Source organism: Solanum verrucosum, unplaced genomic scaffold (genome assembly GCF_900185275.1).
Source record: "Solanum verrucosum unplaced genomic scaffold, falcon-dt-bn FXZP01000092.1, whole genome shotgun sequence".
In the NCBI taxonomy this organism is placed as follows: domain Eukaryota; kingdom Viridiplantae; phylum Streptophyta; class Magnoliopsida; order Solanales; family Solanaceae; genus Solanum; species Solanum verrucosum.
Window position 1 is genome coordinate 1,491,933 of NW_026020351.1, and position 7,786 is coordinate 1,499,718.

The following is a 7,786-nucleotide window of genomic DNA, read 5'->3' on the forward strand; positions in this document are numbered from 1 at the left end:
CCTACAAGTTGGGTTCTTTATTTGACAACGATCGCTTATACTTCTTTAGGGAGGTGTAATTTGAGTGTATCAAATTTTGGCGCCGCTGCCGGGGAATAAGGCTTTTGGATTAAGTTTAACTACATTATTGAACTTTAGTCAATTATTTCCTAATTTTACGTTTTCCTTTGTTTTTATTTTCTACAGGTTTCTACTCTAGTGTATGCCAAGTACACGGAGTCGAGGCGAACCACTGACCCATACGACCCCGAACTAAGCAAGACTTTGAGAAGAATGGCAAATCAAGGGGGCAATAATAATCCAATCATAGAGGAGCATGAGGACGGAGTGAATAATGAGAATGCTAAGTTCCTGGGGGTAATCTACTCGGAGATGCATTGAGGGTACAAAATCCGCCAGAATTGAGGTTGCGTGATAATTACAGGGTCGACTTCAATACAATTGAATCAGAAGGACCCATTGTTCTCCCTCCTCTACCTATATGGCATACGTTTGTGGTGACCAGTAGTCTGATGCAGATGCTTACAGCAAGGGGGTTGTTTTCTGGTATGGCTTCGAAAGATCCGCATGGGCACATGGTCAAGTTGAAGAGTGTCTGCAAAAGTTGTGTGGGACGACCGGAGTTGGATATGAACGTCATAGGGTTGAGAGTCTTTCCTCTATCATTGATCGGACATGCTGCGATATGGTTTTCTGAGCTTCCGTATAACTCAGTTCATACATGGGACCAATTGCACAAGGTGTTCATGGCAAAGTATTTCCCTTTGTCTAAGAAGCTGAATCACAAGGACAAACTGAACAACTTTGTAGCATTACCTGTAGAGTCTGTGAGCAGTTCATGGGGTAGGTTCACTGCATTTATAAGAAGTGTTCTGAATCACCGCATAGATGATGAGTCACTTAAGGAGTACTTCTACAGAGGTCAGGATGACAATGGTAAGGCTGTGCTTGATACTATCGCTGGAGGTTCATATGGTGAGTGTGCTTTTGAGGAGATCGCTGAGAAATTGGAGAAGATTTCTCCAAACAATAAAGCATAGAGCACTAGGAAGTCAGACATTGGAAGAAGCACTTTTGCAGTTCAAGCTGCACCTAGTCAATCTTCCGATGACATTCGTGAGGACATGGCTCAGATGAGGATAAAACTTGGGTTGGTGTTGAAGAATGTGAGCGTAGGTGCAGAAAAGGTGAATGCGGTAAACTACTTAACTAGAACTCCACCACCAGTTGAAGAATGTTACTATGAAGAGGATGCTTATTTGGTGAATGATCAGACGAGTGGTTTTCGAGCCAACGCCCAAGGTTCCAACTCGGATAATTGGCGCCAACGTCAAGGAAACCAAGGTCGGAACTATGGTAACTACAATCGAGAGGGTAACTATGTCCGGGATGGGAACTACAATCGCGATAACAACTACAATTGGAACAACTATGACAACAGAAACGAGAGAGTTGGGCCTTATGTTCCACCTACAAATTTGGAATATGGCAATAGGTAAGCTGGGGTAGTATGTCACATATTCAGGATATGATGTAGAAGATGATGAAGAGGTTTGATGCAACTGATGAGAATGTGAAAGAGATGCAAAGCGACTTGTCTAGAATCGGTCAAAAAGTTGATGCCCATGCAGTATCGATCAAGCAACTTAAGCAACAGATGAATCAGTTGTCCACTACAGTAAACCCATGTCAGCCTAGCACACTTCCTAGCAACACCATCCAAAACCCAAAGAATGATGGGCATTGTATGGTAGTCACTACTCGAGGAGGTAAACATACCATTGATCTCCCTATGTCGTCTGAGGTTGAAATTGTGGTAGAAAGAGATGATGATGAGATCGAGGTTACTAGAGAGTCTAAGAATGCTACAGAGAAGGAAGCGAAGGTGAACCAAAAAGTTGTTCCCATGCCTAGACCTCCACCGCCATTCCCACAGAGATTAGTAAAGAAGGCTGAAGAAGGAAAATACCGCAGGTTCATTACTATGTTGAAACAACTTTCCATCAATGTTCCGTTGATAGAGGCTTTGGAGCAAATGTCTGGGTATGCGAAGTTTATGAAGGATTTGACAACCAAAACGAGGGCCGTTAGCTTTGAGAATAATGAGAGGTTGCAACATTACAGTACTACTTTCACTATTCCTTGTACCATCGGGTTGTTGCATTTTGCGAAAGCGTTGTATGATTTGGGTGCTAGCATTAATCTGATTCCATTGTCTATTTACAAAAAGTTGGATTTAGGGGCTCCAAAACCGACTGCGATGCGACTACTCATGGCCATAGAACTGTGAAAAAGCCCATTGGTGTTCTCCAAGATGTCCTCGTGAAAGTGGAGTCATTTATTTTTCTGACGGATTTTGTGATACTTGATTGTGAGGTTGACTTCTTTCACTCGTTGTGTCGTCTCATTTCAGCTTTCAACCGCATTTCCACCATGATTTTTCTCCAAACGAGAAGCTTTGGCTAGCCGTTCATTCCTGGCTACTCAGTGCACCTTGGTCGATATGGAGAGGGGGCAGATAAAGTTCCGATTGAATAATGAAGAGGTAACTTTCAATACATGTAGGTCTATGAAGCAGGAAAGCGATCTCAAGTCAGTATCAGTGGTGTATCATATTGTGGAGCGAGGTTCTGGTGTGTCTATTGAAGAGAGGTTGTGTGTTGATGACTGGTAGCAATAATGATGAACTTTAATGGTGATGATATTGAAGACTATGATGAATTAGTTGCCGCACTTGATAGGTTTGAATTCCGTTCCAAACCAAAGAAATTGCAGCTAGATATGAAGAATCGCTCTCCACCCGCAAAACCGTCTGTTGAAGAGGCTCCAAAGTTGGAGCTCAAGGCTCTACCATCGCATTTGAGGTATGTATTCTTAGGGAGAGATGGTACTTTACCGTTCATCATTGCGGCAGATTTGTGTCATGACTCGAGTCTACACCTTAGACGTAGCCGGCACTTAAGAACCATTGCTGGTCCCCAAGCGAACCCTCATCCTGGCTGACTACAACCGGAAGACTAACTTAAGCATGCAAAAGCTTAAAATTGAAATAAATTCAATAAACTCAACTTTTCAAAACTTTAACTCAAATGAACAACTTAGAATAAAAATAATATATTCAACTCGCCATAAAATAGGCACTTAAGTCTTTAAAACATTTAATAAAATAAATGAATAATACATACTTTTCAACTATGTTGACTATCTGTGAAGCCTCTAACTGATAAAGATGGAAGTCAGGACAAGACCCACGACATCCTGACTAAACTGAAAAGTAAATGAAATCCTCCGGAAGATAAGGAGGCTCACTATAGCTAACTCGAACTCTCAGATGTATCAACGAATCTCCTATTGATGATCCTGAATACTTGTGTCTGCATCATGAAAAGATGCAGGCCAAATGGCTTAGTACGTGGAATGTATGAGCATGTAAGAGAAATTCTAAAGCATAACATAAGCTTGAAACTTGATAAAAAGAAACATACTTACCTCTTCTCAAACTTACTCAACTCAAGGAATACTCAAGGATACCCAAAACTACTTAACTTACTCAACTCATAAGTACTCAAAGATAAGATACTCAACTCAGAGATTAGATACTCAACTCAACATAACTGAACTCATTTCAATATAAAGCAATTTAAAACATGTGCAATATAAAGAAAAGTTGTTTAAAAACATGAAGTCAACTCTAGGTGTATGCAAAGATACACTAAAACTCTGAAATGTATGTAAAAATACAAATAACTGTGTATATTAGAATACAAATAACTTATGTGGGAGATTCTCTAACCGACAACCATCACTATGAGCCTAAGTGATGGTAAAACGTTTTACCTCACATTGCCAAGGACCGTCCTATACCTTGCCATTGGTACATAACCTGAACTACTAAGTGGATCCACTAGTCTATGCTAAAAAGCACTAAGGAATCATCTAAAAAGTATGATCCTTTTTCTGCCCATGATGGCTACATGGTTTATGGAGACTTGAGTTATCTGAACTCGCATCCCCATATCGGTGCTCAATACTACTCCCAAAATATACTTTTGAAGAAATGAACTTCAACTTTACTCTTTACTGAACTCAAAACTTAAGTCTTAAAACAAAGTTTAAACATTTGTAAAAGACTTCTTAAAATATGGTTCATGCCGAATTATGGATGTGAATGACTCGATGTAAGGTTTTCAATAACCATAGATAGATCCCAATACTTAGAACTCAAGAACTTCAATGATACTACTCATCTCAAGACTGTTCGACTTATGATGTTCATGCGGGATTATGGGCATGAAATGTTCAACTCAAGGACTCAAAGATACTTCAAAAGGGATTTGGAACTCAACACTTAAAGGCTTAGAACTTGAAGATACCACTTCTCTGAAGGATGCTCAACTTACGAAATTCATGCAGAATTATGGGCATGAAACAACTCGACTCGATGGTCTACATAACAATATGGAACTCATGTATGTGACTCTTCTTATTCTCTGACTTACTTCCTCAAAACTTAGTTCAATTTGATAGTTGATCTCAAAGGATTCACATTGAACTTAAAGACTTTCTTGAACTCTACTCTTAACTCTCTCTTGAATGTGAATTATGAATTCAAGAGTTGTGGTTCATGATATGAAGGATCTTGGTGATAGTGTAGACTCATGAATACATTCTCCTCACTCTCATGCTCACTTACTCGAGTCTTGAAACATGCTATTAGAAGTTGTAGAAGACTCCTCAAAGGACTCAAAGGGACTTTCTCAAAAATGTTTGAGAGAACTCTCAAGACTTGACTCTCAACTCTACCTTGAATGTGATTTATGAATTCAAGGTTCTGATTTGTGCTATGAATGATCTTGTGATGTTTAGGAATGTTTTTAGATAGTTAAGCATGAAAAAAGATCAAGAAATCACTGTCTGAAAGCAAGTCCGTGACGCGGAGATGAATTAAAATATTTGGTCGCGAATTAACTTTTGAGGCAGAGAGGTCTGTGACCTCTCCGCGATGTGAATACAACTTTATGAAATGGGGTGGCAGGTCTGAGACGCGGAGCCAAGTGCCAGATTGCCTGATTTTTCTCTTTTTCGTTTTCTAACCCAAATCGCCTAAATTCGATTCTTTTGCTCAACTTTTCTTTAGATTCAGATAACCATCACATGTACACAAGAATCTAACTCAAAATTACTCTATGAATCGAAACAATAATCTCAAGAACTCCTAAATCTCAGTCCAATTCAAGAATGAAAGCAAATTCAAGAACACCTATCAATAACATCAGATTTTCAACTTTCTAGAATGAACTTAACGCTGAAATTTACATGATTGGCGTGTGGGTGAACAAACCCAACACTATGGAAGCTTACATACCTGAAAGAACCATCTTCTTGAATAACTTGAAGGAAAATCTTGAAAGATGAACCCTAGCCTTAGCGTTTCTTGAATCCCTTTAGCGTAGAATTTTTGGAGTGGATGAGAGGGTTTGATTTATGAAAAACTGGTTTCCTACACGTTTTAGGGCAATTTAGATGACCTCCTAAGGGTTTTTAGGACTAAAATACCCTTTAAGAAATAATTACAACGAGCTGGGAGTCGGAAAGATCTTTCACCAGGCAGTGAGGTCCGTGTTGGCTCCGCGTCACGGAGTTGCTGCTAGGTTTGTGCGACGTTAGTAAATTCGTCATAACTTTTTACTCAGAGCTCGGAATTGAGCAAACTCGGTGGCTTTGGAAAGAGGACTCGAAAGGATTTAATTTTCTAACTTGAATCTCATATAACTCATCTTGTACTAGGAGTTATGGTTGTTTGAAGTTGACCCAAAACTTAAGAAAAACTTAGGAATGACTTGAATGAACTCTCTTTTTCTTGGAACTTAAGGTGCTACATATAGTGACCTTAATTCTCAAGAAATTTTAAATTCCTTGCAAAAATCTCACTCAATACGAAGAACGGTTCGAGTCTTAGCTCAAAAATCTTTTCTGGGGTGTTACAATTTGAGTGAGGTACAATTTGAGGCATTGGTTTCTATGTTGAAGAGGTTCAAGTGGGCTATTGGATGGACTATTGCGGACATTATTGAGATTCCTCCTGGCATTTGTTCTCATAAAATCCAACTCATGTCGTTCATCAAGCCTAGTATCGAGCACCAAAGGAGACTAAATCCGCCTATGCAAGAGGTAGTGAAAAAGGAAATCATCAAATGGTTGGATGCTGGAGTCATATACCCCATCGCAGATAGTAGTTGGGTCTGTCATGTTCAGTGTGTACCTAAGAAAGGTGGGATTACTGTGGTTCCTAATGCAAAAAAATGAGTTTGTTGCGATGTGGCCAGTGACTGGATGGAGAGTATGCATGGACTACCAAAAATTGAATGCTTGGACAGAAAATGATCACTTCCCTATGTTGTTCATGGATTAGATGTTGGATCTCCTTGTTGGTAAGGGTTGGTATTGCTTTCTTGATGGTTGTTCGGGCTACAATCAGATCTCCATTGCTCCGAAAGACCAAGAGAAGACCACCTTCACTTGCCCTTATGGGACTTTCGCCTTCAAACGAATGTCATTTGGGTTGTGTAATGCTCCAGCGACCTTCCAACATTGCATGATGTCGATATTTTCAGATATGGTGGATGACACTATTGAGGTATTTATGGATGATTTCTTTGTGGTAGGTGACTCGTTTGATGGTTGTCTGATGCATTTGGCCGAGGTACTGAAACGGTGTGAAGAGTGCAATCTTGTGCTCTATTGGGAAAAATATCACTTGATGGTGAAAGAGGGGATCGTTCTAGGTCATCGGATTTATGAGAAGGGTATTGAGGTTGATAGAGCTAAAGTTGAGGTAATAGAAAAGCTTCCACCACCTATTTTTGTTAAATGTGTTAGAAGTTTTCTTGGGCATGCAGGCTTTTATAGGAGGTTTATCAAGGATTTCTCCAAATTGCCCACCTATTATACAAATTGCTCGAAAAGGAGTGTAAGTTTGATTTTGATGATGAGAGCATTTGGAGAGTTGAAAGCAAAGCTAGTTTCCACACCTATCATTATTTCACTGGATTGGGGGCAATCGTTTGAAGTGATGTGTGATGCGAGTGGAGTGGCACTTGGTGTGGTATTAGGATAGAGAAGATTCTTCATCTAATTTACTATGCCAACAAAGTGCTGAATGTGGCTCAAAAGAACTATACTGTGACTGAACATGAACTCCTTGTTGTGGTTTTCGCAATCGAGAAATTTCGATCCTACTTGCTTGGTACCAAGGTCATAGTGCATATTGAGCATTCTGCATTGAGGTATCTAATGGCAAAAAAGATGCAAAACTGAGGTTTATTAGATGGGTATTGTTGCTGCAAGAGTTCGATTTTGAGGTGAAAGATAGAAATGTGATAGATAATCAGGTTGCCGACCATTTGTCTAGATTGGAAGAGGAAGCTATGCTCATGCTTGGAGATGGGGCTGAAATTAATGATGCATTCCCAAACAAACAGGTATTGGCTGCTTCTTTTGATCTTATTCCTTGGTTCGCAGATTTTCCTAACTACTTGGCAAGTGATATGGTTCCATCGAATTTGTCATTTCACCAAAGGAAAAAGTTTATGCCTGATGTGAAGAAGTTCTTTTGGGATGAGCCTTATTTGTTCCGTATTTGTGCTGATGGGATTATTCGTCTCTATGTGCCCGAGGTTGAGATGATGAGTATAGTAGATGAGTGTCATTCATCGCCTGTTGGTGGGCATCATAGTGGTATTCAGACTGTGCATAAAATCTTGCAGTGTGGGTATTACTGGCCTAC